Raw genomic sequence first — 19134 nt, 5'->3', positions numbered from 1 at the left:
TCTGTTCTCGTTCACCTCTAAGTACTCTTAGGCATGCATTGAGCATTGTAATTGAGTTAGAAGGATAAGAATAAAGCCTAGAGAGGAATATGTGAATTAAAGAACGGATTGACTCGGTTGTGACCCGTATGTGTTATGTGATGTGTAGGGTCAAGCTCCAAGCCAAATCAACCAGCCGATCACTGTGAGTAATATCTTAACAAAGATATCTGAAATATGTTATCGTCCAATTGCTTACGTTCATGTAAGTTTTATAAGATTCGTTGATTCGATTGGTGGACAATGTTTGCTATAGTGAATAAATGGGCCAAAGGCCGTTTTGACATGAATGAATAGGCCAGAGGCCGTTCTGACAAGAATGAATGGATGGGCCAGAGGCCGTTTTGACAAGAACTAATGGATGGGCCAAAGGCCATTTTGACATGAATAAATGGGCCAGAGGCCGTTTTGATATGAATGAATGGGCCAGAGACCATTTCAACATAAATAAATGAATGGGCCAGAGGCCGTTTTGACACGAATAAATGAATGGGCCAAAGGCCAGTTTGACACGAATAACAGTTTGACATGAAAGTATGAATGGGCCAAAGGCCAGTTTGACCTGAATGATACTAATGAATTAGGCCTGAGGCCGTATGATGTGTTTGGAACCGCAGTTACTTAACTTACATATGTCTATGTATGTATGCATTAGTTAGAAATATAAATTGGGCCCAAGGCCGTTTGATGTATATTGTTCCAATGTATATTCTTTATTTGATATTATTCACTGGGCTTTTGCTCACACTCATTCATCTGTTTGTAGGTGAGCCAAGAGAGGTCCAGACGCAGCCTCAGTGAAGTCTGTGTGGAACAACTAAGGTGTTGAAGAGTCAGCCCTTGCGTCTCACGCACGAGACACGTCTTCGCCCTTTTGCTATTCTATACTATTTTGCATGTTGGCGAGGACTTTGGTTTACGTCTGTGTATAGTTTTGTTTGGCTGACTTAGATTTGAATGATCCTGTCTGTTCAGAACTTTATGTTACCATACTTTCTGCTGTGAGTTATTAACATATCTATGTATGGAATGTTATGATGTGCATATAAGCACGGCTCTATGGACAAAGTTTTAAATTTGCTTCCGTTTGGCCCCTTTACTCTGATGAGTTTTGTCTTATTTGGTTTGAGGCCGTAGGTAATCTCGTGATTACTGGCCGGTTATGGCCTTAACCCATAGGGGCGGGTTCGGGTCATGACACTAGCACCTCAAGATATGGGGTCACTATTGTGCCCACTACACATCAATAATTATTGTACGCCATATGGGGTCCGTTTTGAGTCTTATTTTAATAATTCATACATAGAATATATGTGTAAAAAATCAAATTGATCGGACGTCAATAGAATCGTCATCAGGTCACATTTGTAGATAAGAAAATAAATTGTAAATATTATTGTAAGTATAAAACTGAAAGCAAATGTGATTTGATGAAGGTGCTACTAATGTCCAATCAACAAAATTTTTATTGGCATGTTTTATGCGATATTTCATAAATATATATATATATATATATATTGCCAACGGGCAAAAATCTGTTTACTAGCAAGGTTTTGAACATCTTTTTCCAAAACATATTTAGCAGACTAACAATCAACACGAAGTAAAAATTGTTGATTTAAAATATCATCTTGAAATTTACTAATACATAAAACAGTAGATAAAATTTCTTTTTTAATAGTACTATAATTTTTATGTGCTTTATTCCAGACACCCGAATGAAAATGAACAATTTGTTCAGAGGGCTAAGGTGTTACTTTTTGAAGAAGGATGCCACCATAAGCAATATCAGAGGCATCTGTTTGAATAATTTTGAAAGAATTCTCAGTAGGAATACCAAGACAAGGCAAAGTCGTGACATATTTCTTAACTTGTTGAACAATAGCAGTATGACTAGGAGACTAAGGAGGAGGGTTATCCTTTAACCTATCAAATAAGGGTTGACAGGTTTTCCTAAGGTCTTTGTAGAATTCAGCTATATAATTGAGAGAACCTAAAAACCTTTGTAACTGGGTTTTGTCAAGGATTTCATCAGGGAATTTAGAAGCAAATTCAATAGAGCGACTAATAGGTAGGATAGTATTCCGGTAGATATTATAGCCTAAAAATTGAACTTTAGTTTGGAATAATTTAATCTTAGGGGCAGAAATGACTAGACCATGACTCTTAATGGTATAAAAGAAAGCAGTAAGATGTTTCCAATGTTCACTAAGGGACTTAAAAAAAATTAGAATATCATCTATATAAACTATGGAAAAATGACTAAAGGGATTAAAAATATCATTCATTATATGTTGGAATTCACTAGGAGCATTTTTTAATCCAAAAGGCATGACGTTCCATTCATAATGACCAAATGGTGTAGTGAATGCAGTTTTATATCTATCTCGAGGATGAATTTGTATTTGCCAAAATTCACTTTTTAAATCAAATTTACTAAATATAACAGCTTGACTAAGTCTTTTAATCAAATCTTTTTTATTAGGAATTGGATAACGAATCCATTCTAAAACTTTATTTAATGGTTTGTAATTAATGACTAAGCGGGGTACACCTCGTTCTAATTCAGCATTTTTATTGACATAAAAAGTAGGATAAGACCATGGTGACTTGCTATGACTAATGATTTTATTTTGTAATAATTCATTAATTTCTGTTTTACACATTTCAACTAATTCATGATTCATTTGAATAGGTCTAGATTTTTGTCTAAATTCTTTAATTTGAGAAATAAAAATTGACTCTAATTTTTGTTTAAATTCTTCAATTTGAGAAATCAGAATGGGATCAGTTAATTGCCTTTCAATACGTTTATAATTAACTTCCTCTTTGAGAAAATGTAATTGTTGAGTTAAACGATTAATACATTGGGAAATAGAACAATCTTTTAATTGGTTTAATTCTTTAACTTCAGGAGGTGATAAAAATTTAAAGGTTACTGGTTGGCCAAAGACATGAGTAGTTATGCCATGAATAGAAGTAGTAAATGGATAAAGTAGAAAGATAAATTGTGTTCCTAAAATAACTTTATCAGTCATATTTCTAACGAGAACAAAAGATGTTTTAAAACAGACATTGTTTTGACAAATATGAACTTTAGGCAATTTATATTTGATATGCATTTTACTACCATTAGCAGATGTTAATTGTTCACCAGTTTTATGACAATATTTTGTAGGAAGTAATCCTTTTTTAATACAATTAAGATCAGCACCAGTATCGATTAAAGCTATGACTTCTAATTCAAAATCATTGATGACTAATTTAATTTTGGAGTGCCATTTTTTAATATTAATTTTAGTAATAAGATTTAATCGTTTATCTTTAGGATTATCAGATTGTTGTGACCTATTATCAAACAAAAGGCGATCCGGATTAGTGTGGTCAGATTCATGTGCAGATTCATTAGAGGAAATTGCATCATCTTCTTTGAAATTATCTAAGCTTTTATTAATTTTTAATAGATTTATTTCTTCTTCTAAAGTTTTTCCTGTCGTTGTAAATCTTTAATAATCTATTTAATTTGATTAATTTCTTGTTGTAAGTCTTGTAAAGTGACTTCTTTTTGTTTGTTTTTAAATCGGTCTGGAGTTTTAGTTAAACTAATTATTGGTATCAGAGCCAAGTTTCTGTTGATTCTAGTTGCTTATTGAACTGTTATTTCTGCTTAATCTGCCTCTACTCTGCTTTGTAATTGCCTTCAGTCATCTTAATCTTTCATTAACGTTATCTGTGTCTTTCCACCTTGCCAGTAGCCACCCAAAATTCGTCCCTTGTCCAAAGTAAGTCCTTTGTGTTAGGCAGTGTAGGACAACTAAGGGTCTCTCGGAGAGGGTATTTGTGAACACATGGTATGTGAAATCACGATAAGTTTAGACAATGTATTAAGATTCCTGTAAGTCATTTACTTAGTCAGAACCATGAGTCGATTTTTCAGAAGTAACTCTTCAGTCATGTAACGCCCTCAAAATAACAACATTAAACCCATCAATATAGACATGCATTTGTAATAAAGATAAACATTCTTCTATTCAGCAGAGTAGTTTCTTACAAAAGTATTACATGTTAACAACAAAAGCAAATGTCCTAAAGGCTTACAGCTTTCCAAGTTAACACTTGGTTACAACAAAAGAGTACTAACTCATTTACACATTAAGCCCTTGGCTTGAGTATACATGTAATACATCAAAGAAATAAAACAACAAGAGTCCGCCTGCCTCTAGCCTCCCAAGCTACGTCCTTAGAGGTGGCATGCTACCTGTACCTGAAAATGATATTCCCATATAGGGTGAGCCACAGCCCAGTAGAAATATACTAAACCAAATATGAACAATGACTAAAAGATTAGCAGTTGATAGATGGCCAACATTGATACTTTCCCTTATCACACTTTCGGTTTCATGACATACAAGTCCATATTACAATTCTTTTCAATTCTCAATTTATAACCATGGCTCAGAACCTGGCCAAATAACTCATATGAGACAGTAACTCATATTAAACACTTTTCCCATTTCATAATAGATAAGCATACAAGCTATATCACACACCAACAGATAAGCATACAAGCTATATCATCACTTCCACAGATATGCATATGAGCACTATCACACTTCCAATGACAAGCATATGAGCTCTGTCAACACATTAATAGATAAGCATATGAGCTCTATCTATGGAGTCCATCCCCTATCTCCTCCCAACAACATCCGGTTTAGAGGTCCATCCCCTATCTTCCCCTAAACCGTGGAGTACATCCCCTATCTCCTCCAACACAACACAATGCATATAAACAATAATTATACACATCATCACACAACACATAAATTTAGTGTGTTCTTTCAATCGTCATACTCAATGATACATTCCAGTGATTAATTTTCGTTTGCCTAATCATCTTGCATTGTCTACAACAATCAAGACTATCCTCCACCGATAGCCCAAGGCAGTTATTTCTATACAGAAAATAAATGCAACAATGGATATATAATCAACATTCCAACTAGGTGAGTGATAAGTAATCCAACTACACCCTTTAATCCCTTATCTTTCCAAATCAATTTCTCATTTCTCATAATTAATTATGCGAATTAATTAATCAATGTAATTAGGGCATTTTCCATAATTAACATTACAACCCTTAGGTTCCATTTTCATTAATGTTTCAACATTAATTCCACTTTCCCATGCCAAACATGCATTTTGGTTTTATATAAATAAAAACCCCGACTTTTGTAAAATTACACAAAGGCCCCAAACTTTCACAAAATTACCAAACCAACCCCAACCTCTCAAAATACTAAAATTTAAAGACAAAGCTCGTAGTAAGGAGTAGGTTATCCCTACCTCAAAGTTAGAGCTTGGATGGAGAAGAAGCCAAAGCCAAAATGCTCCAAAGACCAAGATTCTCAGATCAAAACGACGCCCTCGACGATCCACACAACTTTTACAAAGGCCAAAGAGAAGGAGGACACTCTAACTAGATCAAACCCTAGAGAGAAGGGAGTTTCTAGAGAGAGAGACTCTCAAAAATGGTTTTTAGAAAAAGTAGGAGAGAGAAAGAAAAGAAAAAGTGATTTAAAATCACCCAGCGGATAACTCATATACGTATGACCCGCTCGAGCGGAGAACACAACGCTCGAGCGCCAAGAACAAAAATCTGGGCACGCTCAAGCGCAATAAGGCCCGCTCGAGCGCCAAGACACAAGAATAAAACAGTTCCGCTCGAGCGCAAAAACCAGTCCGCTCGAGCGTAGATTTCCACCTCCTAGAACTCAAACCCAGAAAGTACTACCCGCTCAAGCGCCACCAGACCCGCTCGAGCGCCACCGCTCGAGCGTAAACAAACCCGCTCGAGCGTGAAAAACACATCTGCAGAAGTTTTGCAGAAACACAAAAATACTGGAAGTGTGCAATCCCCGCTCGAGCGCAAGAAGACCCACTCGAGCGGATCGCCTAAAAACTGGGCAACAAGGAATTGAAACCAAGACCTAACCAACCTGTAACAACCCTGCCCAAAACATCCTAAACTCAATCAAGTGGAATTAAAGGACGACAACAAGATAGATACCACTACCAACATCACGGAACCGAGTCCGGAATACAACAAAACAGTAAAGGGACAACCGGGATCGCTATAACCTCCCCCCCTTAAAGAATTTCGTCCCCGAAATTAAACACAAGTTTAAAAAAAAACAGGTTTTCTCCATTCTCAACAATATTACAGCATAATATTAAATAACCCGACCCATTACCGGTAAATCCCATCTCTTTTCAAGAGGCATTTCACACGTATATTATAAGTGCATTAATATCATGCAATTTTCTTCCATTTCCAACCATTTTCAACATGCATGGTTCACAGTTCATATCATAATCAATATACATGATATAACTCCAATTCTACAATATAGCCAACATATGCAATATCATAATCAACTCCCATGTCAAGGTGAGTTCTACAACACACTTCCATTAAGCCAAAACATTACCAATGTTTTACAACTTAAGACATATATAAAGCTCTTAAGTCCAACAACATTACAAAGTTTAAATACAAGATTACTCATCAACAAACAAGTCCGGATATTTCTCGCGGACCTCCAACTCATGTTCCCAGGTGGCTTCCTCCACTCCGTGATGTTTCCACAAAACCTTTACCAAAGGGATGGTCTTGCCACGCAGGACTTGATCCCGCCTATCCAAGACCCGAACCGGTCTCTCTTCATACGAGGCATCCTCATCTACCTCTAAGTCGGTCCAATCTAACACATGTGATGGATCCGGCTCATACTTCCGAAGCATACTCACATGAAACACGTCATGCACTCCGGACAACTGCGGCGGCAAGGCTAAACGATAAGCAACCTCGCCAATCCTTTCAAGGATCTCAAAAGGACCAATAAACCGAGGAGATAACTTCCCACTCTTCCCAAACCTCATCGAACCTGGCCTAGGTGATATCTTCAGAAAGACATGATCACCTATCTCAAACGCCAAAGGCCTCCTCCTACGGTCAGCATAAGATTTCTGACGACTCTGGGCTGTGACTAGCCTCCTACGGATAAGTTCAACTTTCTCCGTCGTCTCTCTAACCAACTCCGGACCCAACAAAGGTGCGTCACCCACCTCGGCCCAACAAACCGGAGACCTACACGGTCGGCCATACAAGGCCTCAAACGGTGCCATACCGATACTAGCCTAAAGCTGTTGTTGTAGGCAAACTCTACCAATGGTAAGTGCCTCTCCCACGTCCCACTAAAGTCAAGGACACAACCCCGAAGCATATCCTCAAGGATCTGAATAGTACGCTCGGACTGCCCATCAGTCTGAGGATGATAAGCCGTACTAAAGGTCATCTTAGTACCCAAGGCACTCTGCAAACTCTGCCACAACATGGCAGTAAAACGAGGATCTCTATCTGAGACGATCGTCACTGGGACCCCGTGCAATCTCACTATGTCCCGAATATACAAGTCGGCAAGATGATCTACCGAATCTCTCACGCGCATAGAAATGAAATGCACTGACTTAGTCAACCGGTCTACAACCACCCAAATGGCATCACTACCCTGCTGAGTCCTCGGAAGACCCACAACGAAGTCCATAGTGATATGCTCCCACTTCCACTCAGCAATAGGCAAGGGCTGCAACAAACCCGCTGGCCTCTGATGCTCGGCCTTCACTTGCTGGCAAGTAAGGCACTTCGATATGAAAACGGCCACATCTTTCTTCATACCCCGCCACCAAAACTGGCGAACCAAATCCCGATACATCTTAGTGCCTCCCGGATGCACCGCAAGGCGCGAATGATGGAACTCTCGGAGTACTTCCTCTCGGCAAGACTCCGTCACAAACAAACGGTCTCGGTATCTCACACTCTGGTCGGGATACACCGTCAAACCCTTCTCAACCTTCCCACTTGAGATCTTCTCTCGGAGGGATTCTACCTCAAGGTCACCTCTCTGTGCCTCTAACACTCGAGTCACTAGTGTAGGCTGCACAACAACAGAAAACAAGGCCGCAGCCTCAACAGATTCGCCCAGTAGCAAATCAAACTCTCCAAGTGCTCCCAACATCTCCCATTCCCGGATGGCTATACAAGCTACATCACTAATGGATTTTCTACTAAGGGCATCGGCCACAACATTGGCCTTTCCCGGGTGATAGTGCAACTCGAAATCATAGTCCTCAATGAACTCCATCCATCTCCTCTGCCTCAAATTCAAGTCTCTCTGTGTAAACAGGTACTTCAAACTCTTATGATCCGAGAACACCTCGAACCTCTCACCATAAAGGTAGTGCCTCCAAATCTTCAAGGCAAAGATCACGGCTGCTAACTCTAGGTCGTGCGTAGGATAATTCTTCTCGTGAATTTTCAACTGACGAGAGCCATAAGCTACCACTTTCCCCTCTTGCATCAACACACAACCCAAACCCTCTCGTGGGGCATCACAATAAACCACATAACCCAACCCTCTCTCCGGAATAATCAAAACCGGAGCGGTGGTCAATCTAACCTTCAACTCTTGGAACGACTTTTCACAAGTCTGACTCCATACGAACTTAACCCCTTTCCGCATCAATCTAGTCAACGGCGAAACTAGCCTGGAGAAATCTTTCACAAACCGACGGTAATACCCAGCTAATCCCAGAAAATTGCGGATCTCAAACACACTCTTAGGCTGTGCCCAATCTTGCACTGCCTCTACCTTGGATGCATCAACAGACACCCCTTCCCTGGATACCACGTGGCCTAAGAATTTGACTTCCCTCAGCCAGAACTCACACTTCCCAAACTTGGCATACAGCCTATGGGCTCTAAGCAACTCAAGCACCACTCTCAAGTGTTCCTCGTGCTTCTCTTCTGAAGGCGAATAGATAAGAATGTCGTCCACGAAAATGACTACAAATCGATCCAAGAATTCCCAGAAGATCCGGTTCATCAAGTCCATAAAGATTGCCGGTGCATTGGTAAGCCCGAATGGCATCACCAGAAACTCATAATGGCCATACCGCGTACGGAATGCCGTCTTAGGAATATCTTCCTCCCTAACCCTCAACTAGTGGTAACCCGATCTCAAGTCTATCTTAGAGAAGCAACGGGAACCCTTCAACTGGTCAAACAAATCATCTATACGGAGCATAGGGTACTTATTCTTGACCGTAGCCCGATTCAACTTCCGGTAATCTATACACAATCTCAAGGCACCATCTTTCTTTTTAGCAAAGAGGGCCGGTGCTCCCCACGGCGAAACACTAGGGCGAACAAAACCCTTATCTAGCAATTCCTGGAGCTGAACCTTCAACTCGACCAACTCTGCTGGAGCAAAACGATAGGGTACCATAGAAATCGGCGCCGTGCCGGGCACTAAATCAATAGAGAACTCTATCTCTCGATGAGGTGGAAAACTAACAAGGTCTTCGGGAAAGACATCCGAATACTCACAAACCACCCTTGGCAACACAAGCTGGGTCTCACCACACTCACCACTCTCAACGCTAGCAAGTAGACCACTAAGCTCACTCCGCCCTCGCGAATCATACCCCAGTGGCAAAACACAACCAACCCAGTCTCCCAAGAAATGGAACCACTCCCCGCTCAAGGTACATAACGTGACCCTCTGGCGGTAGCAATCGATAACAGCCCGGTATGACGATAGCCAGTCCATACCCAAAATAACATCAAAGCCCTTCATGGGCATGACCACAAATGAAAAAGGAAGCCTATGATCGGCGACCTCTATATCACAACCTCTACAACCCTGTTTCAGAATCAACTCACACCCAAGAGGTGACACTACACAAATAGGAGATGCTAATTGTGCCAACTCCAATTCCAAAACAGATGCAAATGCAGCAGATACAAAAGAATGAGATGTACCCGTGTCAATCAACACACTAGCAACCGAGTTGCAAAACAGAAAAGTGCCTCTCACTACTGATGGAGCCGGTACTAGATCCTGCGCGGTAACAGCATACACACGCCCTGTAGGCCCCTGGTCTACCTGCTCACCTCTAGGAGCAAAAGGCTGCTGCACAGACTGGGATGACGAAGCTCCCAGATTGGCCCTCGAGGCCTGCACAGACTGAGCTGGTTGATAACTCTGCGTCTGCCTAGAACCAGACGCTCCCAAAGTAGCACTCAACTGGGGGCAATACCTCTTCAGGTGCCCAGGCTGACCACACTGATAACAAGACAAAGGCTGGCCCCTGCCCTGACTCTGGCCCTGAGGTCTAGCTGAAGAAGAAGCAGCTCGCTGACCCCCTCCCTTCTGCGGGCAAACCGAAGACTTGTGACCCAACTGGCCACACGCAAAACAAGTCAGGCCTCCCTGACTACCTCTCCCCGAGCCTGCACTCGGCACCGGAAAGGTCGATCTAGCAACTCCACCCTGAGACTGCTGAGGGTTATAACCCCTCTATCTCCTGCCATCACCCTGACCCTCCTGGCCCCGCTTCGAACCTCTATGTTTCTCCTCGTCTTCCTCCTGCATCATAAGCTCCATATGAGCTGCAGCATCCACTAAGTGTCTATACTCTCGGATGTAAGACCCACCAACCCTCAATTTGAGGCCCCCCCTCAATTTGAGGCCCCGCCTCAACTTTCGCTCAAACTCATAGCAACGGCGTTCTTCAGACGCCACCAACTCAGGTGCAAACCTGGACAAACTAGTGAAAGTGGCCTCAAACTCTACGACAGACATACCCTGCTGATTAAGTCGGCTAAACTGATCCCTCAGCTTCTCCCTAGCAACTGCAGATAGGAACCTCTCCAGGAAAACATTCACAAACGCCTCCCATGTGCCACCAACACGAGCCTTCTCGTACTTCCACCATTGACCTGCATCTCCCTTCAGTTAGAAAGATGCCAAGGTCACTTTCAATGCTCTGTCCTCGATGCCAAGCATCTCGAATGTCTTACTCATTTGTTCCAACCACTCGTCAGCCTTCAGTGGCTCCTTTGGATCCCCAACAAACTCATCCGGGTTAGACCGGAAGAACTCCCTCTTCAAGAAAGAAGGCCCTGCCTCAGCTGCCTGATTCCCAGCTCTGAGAATACCCAAAGCCCCTGCTATCTCTCGTGCCAAGGCACTCATAGCCTGCTGGCCCGCTGGTTCGGCCACGTTGGCCTGACCGACACCCTCCTGCACTGCTGGAATATCATCTGGTAAAGGTACTTCCTGCCTCGTAGGCCTACCACGCCTAGCACCTCTTTCTCGCCCTGACATCCTAATAAAGGTAATACAGAACGTTAGCACATTCACAAATGTGCCAAAACTAAACACTCACGTCCTAATGCACGGACAACTGTAATTCACTCCACGTAAGCACATAAACACATAAGTACTTACGGATTTCATTTCCGGATATTGATAGTCTCGAGGCGTTACTAGAGTTCCGATTAGAAACAGCATTGATCAAGTGCCTTTCCAACAAGACTCACAGAAACCCAAGGATCCAATCAACATCCTAAAAATTAAATCCCATACCCACATAGTCACATAAGCATGTTATCAATTAAGCACATAGCATATCACACTACATCTAAGTCTCCATCAAGCGAGACAAACCCATTGTGATCCTAATCACTTCCCACGTACCCAAAGTATTCGAACCCGATACGCTCTGATACCAAGTTGTAACGCCCTCAAAATAACAGCATTAAACCCATCAATATAGACATGCATTTGTAATAAAGATAAACATTCTTCTATTCATCAGAGTAGTTTCTTACAAAAGTATTACATGTTAACAACAAAAGCAAATGCCCTAAAGGCTTACAGCTTTCCAAGTTAACACTTGGTTACAACAAAAGAGTACTAACTCATTTACACATTAAGCCCTTGGCTTGAGTATACATGTAATACATCAAAGAAATAAAACAACAAGAGTCCGCCTGCCTCTAGCCTCCCAAGCTACGTCCTTAGAGGTGGCATGCTACCTGTACCTGAAAATGATATTCCCATATAGGGTGAGCCACAGCCCAGTAGAAATATACTAAACCAAATATGAACAATGACTAAAAGATTAGCAGTTGATAGATGGCCAACACTGATACTTTTCCTTATCACACTTTCGGTTTCATGACATACAAGTCCATATTACAATTCTTTTCAATTCTCAATTTATAACCATGGCTCAGAACCTGGCCAAATAACTCATATGAGACAGTAACTCATATTAAACACTTTTCCCATTTCATAATAGATAAGCATACAAGCTATATCACATACCAACAGATAAGCATACAAGCTATATCATCACTTCCACAGATATGCATATGAGCACTATCACACTTCCAATGACAAGCATATGAGCTCTGTCAACACATTAATAGATAAGCATATGAGCTCTATCTATGGAGTCCATCCCCTATCTCCTCCCAACAACATCCGGTTTAGAGGTCCATCCCCTATCTTCCCCAAAACCGTGGAGTACATCCCCTATCTCCTCCAACACAACACAATGCATATAAACAATAATTATACACATCATCACACAACACGTAAATTTAGTGTGTTCTTTCAATCGTCATACTCAATGAAACATCCCGGTGATTAGTTTTCGTTTGCCTAATCATCATGCATTGTCTACAACAATCAAGACTATCCTCCACCGATAGCCCAAGGCAGTTATTTCTATACAAAAAATAAATGCAACAATGGATATATAATCAACATTCCAACTAGGTGAGTGATAAGTAATCCAACTACACCCTTTAATCCCATATCTTTCCAAATCAATTTCTCATTTCTCATAATTAATTATGCGAATTAATTAATCAATGTAATTAGGGCATTTTCCATAATTAACATTACAACCCTTAGGTTCCATTTTCATTAATGTTTCAACATTAATTCCACTTTCCCATGCCAAACATGCATTTTGGTTTTATATAAATAAAAACCCCGACTTTTGTAAAATTACACAAAGGCCCCAAACTTTCACAAAATTACCAAACGAACCCCAACCTCTCAAAATACTAAAATTTAAAGACAAAGCTCATAGTAAGGAGTAGGTTATCCCTACCTCGAAGTTAGAGCTTGGATGGAGAAGAAGCCAAAGCCAAAATGCTCCAAAGACCAAGATTCTCAGATCAAAACAACGCCCTCAACGATCCACACAACTTTTACAAAGGCCGAAGAGAAGGAGGACACTCTAACTAGATCAAACACTAGAGAGAAGGGAGTTTCTAGAGAGAGAGACTCTCAAAAATGGTTTTTAGAAAAAGTAGGAGAGAGAAAGAAAAGAAAAAAGTGATTTAAAATCACCCAGCAGATAACTCATATACGTATGACCCGCTCGAGCGGAGAACACAACGCTCGAGCGCCAAGAACAAAAATATGGACACGCTCGAGCGCAATAAGGCCCGCTCGAGCGCCAAGACACAAGAATAAAACAGTTCCGCTCGAGCGCGAAAACCAGTCCGCTCGAGCGTAGATTTCCACCTCCCAGAACTCAAACCCAGAAAGTACTACCCGCTCGAGCGCCACCAGACCCGCTCGAGCGCCACTGCTCGAGCGTAAACAAACCCACTCGAGCGTGAAAAACACATCTGCAGAAGTTTTGCAGAAACACGAAAATACTGGAAGTGTGCAATCCCCGCTCGAGCGTAAGAAGACCCGCTCGAGCGGATCGCCTAAAAACTGGGCAACAAGGAATTGAAACCAAGGCCTAACCAACCTGTAACAACCCTGCCCAAAACATCCTAAACTCAATCAAGTGGAATTAAAGGACGACAACAAGATAGATACCACTACCAACATCATGGAACCGAGTCCGGAATACAACAGAACAGTAAAGAGACAACCAGGATCGCTATAAGTCAGCTCTAGATCCACAACTCTAGCTTCTATACCTAATCCAAGAATCATTATAAATAAAGAAGAAGCAAAATTACAAAATGATAAAATTGATTTATGTTGGAACATTCCACAATTACAAATTAAAGAAATTTATCACACTACATTTTTGCAATCTACTTTTAAAGTTGATCTCCATGTTAAAACCTTAGAACAGGTTTATGCTTTAGAAAAACCTAGAGAAACATGTCAACTATTAGATGCTAATACTATTAAACGCCATTTACGAACTGGTCACAATTTTATTCATTTAGGATCAATTCAAGCAGGTGTTAAACCATTAACTCCATAAGGTAAAAATACTTCAGGTTTATTATGTTTATGAGATGCTCGATTTATTAATTATAATGATAGTTTAATGGGTATGATGGAAATTGGTTTACATAAAGGACCTGTCCATTTTAATTGTTTTCTTGATTTTACACTTATTCTTTGTGATCCACACATATTAGATGCTTTAACTTTGAATATTCAGTTAAATGGTTTTTTTACAAATATGAAAGAAAAAGTACATAATATTGCTTTAATTTACCGTGTTTATTATAAATGTATTAAAACTAATTTAAATGGTCAAGCTCTCCATAAAAGTCCAAAAGATAAAACTTTACTTATTCAAAGTAGTAGTTGTGATACTAATATTAATACTCCCAAAATGATTGAATGGAAAGATATAACTCTTCCTGATCAATGGATCACAGTCAATGAAAATTATACTGCAAATCAAAAACAATATACTAGTCAACATATCCAAGATATCCAACAATTTACTGATGGGTCTATTCAAATCAGATTTAATAGACCTAGTCAATCCTCTAGACATAGTACTTCCAGTATACCTACTGATACTGAAACTAAAGACGAAATATTTAATACACCCTCATTTCGAAAGAATAGTCAAATCCATTTAGGACAAACTTCCCATAGTAAACTACAAGGAATAGATAATTCAGCCACCTCCCAAATGAGTAAACTAGTTTATTCTACTCACACACATCTTCCAGATGATGATACTGAGTCTCACGACTCTCCAACTCAAACTGATTTCGATGTTATACCTCCAGTTAATCCTCAATTATTAACTATTAGTAAACCATTCACTCCTGATTTAGATAAATTACATATTTAGTTTAAATCTAAAAGTAATGAACCTAAACGTCATGATTATCGACATAAGTATGATACTAGTCAACAATCCAAAATTACTCACAAATGGTATAAGTTTATGATTGAACATAGTATTGAAGTCCCTTTCTTTGAATATTTAGAAAATTATTATAAAAAGATTAATACAATAACTACAACTAAATGGAAAACTTGTCCTAATACTACTGTTAGTTCTAGTTATCCTCCTTTGGAAGCTATAATTATTGAACACCAAGGACCTATTATCCATGCCTCTCCTTTTAAGTTAGCTGGTACTAAACCTGAATTCAAGAAAGTCATTAAACAAAATAATTACACCAATCAATGTTCAAAAACAATTGGGAAACAATTAGACAAAATAGAAACTAATTTCAATGATTACTCTGCTAACCATTCATCTACTAAACAAACTTTAGAAAAGCCTTTGCTTTCTTTACCTAGTAATCACTCCAAACGAGATAGTTTAGTCACCCAAGATGCTTCTACCGTTAAGGTTATTGAACAATTATTTAATAAATTAGCTACTCCTTCTGCAAGTAAAGCATCCCCTTCTAATGAAAAAGGTCTTACCATTTTAAATCAGCAACCTCCCCAAGCTAGTAACTCTGAGTCATCTGATAATGAACTTAATCTTTCAGCTCAGTAATTCCAGTCTACTAATCTTAATCGTATTACTTATCCTAAAGTCAATCCTACCACTCTTACTAAAAATTGGTATACTTGACCTACTCCCCCTGATCTCCAATATGAAGAAACTAATCTTAGTAATCAATTTTCTATTTCTGCTAAAAAATTGTACGAATGGAATATTGATGGCCTTAGTGAAGATCAAATACTTCAAAAATTGAATCATTTATCTATGGTTACCAATAGTTACCTTAGTAATTACCCTGATTACACTCAACCTGAAATTGTTTCATTAATTACCTATGGGTTTACTGGTATGCTCAAATCTTGGTGGGAGAAATACCTCACTGAAGACCAACGTGAATCTATCTTACATGCTAGTCAAAAAGATGAAAATGATCTACCTATATTTGATGAAACTATTGGTTATTATAAACGTGATGGTATTAATACATTAATATGCACCATAGTTAGACATTTCATAGGAACTCCTACTAATATATGTTCTCGCATACATGATCAACTTAGTAATCTTACCTGCCCTACGTTAAGTGATTTTAGATGGTATAAAGATGTCATTACTTCCCGAGTCATGCTTAGAGAAGATTGTACTAAGTCATTTTGGAAAGAGAAATTTATTAATGGATTACCTAGTCTTTTTGCTCATAAAATTAGGGATGTTCTTAGTCAACCTCCTGGTATAATTGAATATGATTATTTAACTTATGGTGACATAATTAGCACTATCCAAAAAGAAGGTTTAAAAATGTGTATAGATCTAAAACTTAGTCAAAAAGCTGCTAAAGATAAACATAAAGCTAAATATGAATTAGGAAATTTCTGTGAACAATATGCCCAGGATCCATATGCCTAGTCAGCCCTGCATTGGATTCCATATAGATACAAATCAGCTTCAATCAATACTCTTTTGAGAAAAGCTACCGATTTGTATTGATTCCCCGGCCACATGCTTGCCTCCATCGAAAGTAATGAATAGTAAAAGTCAATTTTACTGTTTACTATTCATCTAAAGACAAAATCAAAAGCAACATCAACTTTTAGTCAATCAGCTGAAAGTAATTGTCGGCCTGCGTTTCCCATGTGCTGCCAGTTGCTTCATCCATCATCAAGTCACAAGCTGCACAGTTGTTTTCTTTTCTATAAATTGTAATGTTTTAGTCATAAAGTTTAAGTTTGGGTTTTTTCCATCTTCTTCTTCTCAGTTGCTCTTCTGTAATTGTAAGTAAAATATGTTAAATGTGTTATATTAATTTTTTAGGCTTGCTTTCTTCTAACCGCTTTCTTCTAACCGCCTTAACTGTTCGCATTATCAAAAAAATAACCCAAAACAGGCCCCACTAGACACACAATAGTCATTGACTCCATATACAGCACCTCAATGATTTACTATTTTTGATATAACTAAAAATGGTCATTTCCAAACATATTAACTTTTTTTCACCTTATAAAAATATTTAAAAAACTACTAAGAAAGTCAATTTATAATCACCCCTATGTTGTTAGAATTTACATATTATATTTTTAAATAAATAAAAAAAACTAAAATAACCAATAAGATAAAATATCACATTTTACACATCAATCAATCATTTTATAGTAGGGAGAAAGTAGAGCCACATTCTTGTTTGGGTAATTTTTTTTGGAGTAAATTACACTATAATATACCATGGACAGATTCTACAAATTCTATGGCCTATTTTGTTAATACAATATTTTAGTCAAAAAATTAAAAAGCAACTAAAAGAGTCAAAATTCCAAAACGTTATTGCCAAAAGTCAAATATTCATTTCCCTTACTTTTGACCTGTTTTTTTGGTAAAAAATAAAAAATTTATTCCAAACATATCAATTTTTTTAGCTCATATTTTAGTTAAAAAGACGGTAAAACGACCACTTCTGAAAATAGGCCTAAGTACAATTGTATTAATCAACTTTTTACAATTGTATTGGTCAAGGTTTTATTTTTTGGAATCGTTGTATAATAACCTAATTGTCGACAATGTCAAATATATCATTTTCTATATGTATATAACTAAGCAATCATTCATTCATTTGATCTCCCATTCGATTAGGCAACTGACCCTTTGGTCATTAATTTGGTAGAAAATTTAGGGCCTATAGCATTTTCTCTAGTATATTGTTTGGAAAGCCAATTTAATGCTAACTAAGATTTCACTTATCTCTTATAAAAATTCTGGCAATAGGCATTGTTAGGGATATCAAATTTTCTACCAAATGAACGACCAAATGTCTCACACGAGTGTGAGGCATGTGAGACATTTGGTCGTTCATTTGGTAAAAAAATTAGGGCTTATAGCATTTTCTTTAGTTTATTGTTTGGAAAGCCAATTTAATGCTAACTAAGACTGCACTTATCTCTTGTAAGAATTCTGGCAATAGGCATTAAATTACGGGTTCAAATGCTTTCATTTTCCCATGTCACACAGGTCTTGTTGGCAACTTTATTCAAAAATGCTAGAGATTTCAAAAGTTCTTCCAAAATTTCTACCAAATGTCTTACATAGGTGTGGGACCCATATGGTGTTAAATGAAAAAATGTGACACTCTGATTCATGTGGTTATTTATATATATTTCGGTTCAATCTATGGTTATATTTTGGGGGCGTTACACACATGGTGTGGGACACACATGGTGTGGGTCCCAGACCCATGTGAGACATTTGGTAGAAATTTTGATAAAACTTTTTGGGTCCATAACATTACTTAACTTTACTTTTTGGGTCCCTTTTGTAGGTTCCAATTTCGACCTACACCGATAATCTGAACCGTCTATCTCATAGCATCTCCATCCAAACCTTCAAAATTTGGTATGTCAAATTTCTTGAAGATTTAGGTAACAAATTGGCATATGTCAATTTGATATGGAAGCTTTCCACTTGATATGTCAAATATATTATTCTATTTTTTTTTTTTTAATTTGAACTCTTGTACTTTATATGGAAGCTCTTTTATTTATTAAAAAAAAAAGAAAAAGAAAAAAAAGAAATGAAGTAAGAACATATCAAAATTGGCATCAAAGGGTGATGCCAAATGCCACATCAACTTGTGGCACATTAGGTGAATTGATACTTGATGCCAAAATATGAATTTTGGAGTGTCACGTCAGATTTGAAGTATCAAGTGAATGTGCCGTCATAAGCTTCTTAAAAGTCATCCATGCAAAAAATGAGCTTCATCGGAAAATTACAAACACATGAACAAAAAATATTTTATTTTATAAAATGGATGGTTTAAGTTTACAATCACATTTATCATTTATTTTATAAAACAAAACGCGATTTTTTCGTAAATTTACAATTTTTCGATGAAACTCATTTTTTATATGGATGACCTTTATTATGAAACTTATGAGATAGATGGTTCAGATTGTCGGTGTGGGTTTGGAAAGCCAATTTAATGCTAACTAAGATTACACTTAT

This window comes from Camellia sinensis, chromosome 7 (genome assembly GCF_055761805.1).
Source record: "Camellia sinensis isolate YWXY chromosome 7, ASM5576180v1, whole genome shotgun sequence".
NCBI classification, from domain to species: domain Eukaryota; kingdom Viridiplantae; phylum Streptophyta; class Magnoliopsida; order Ericales; family Theaceae; genus Camellia; species Camellia sinensis.
This window is presented reverse-complemented; position numbering follows the sequence as displayed.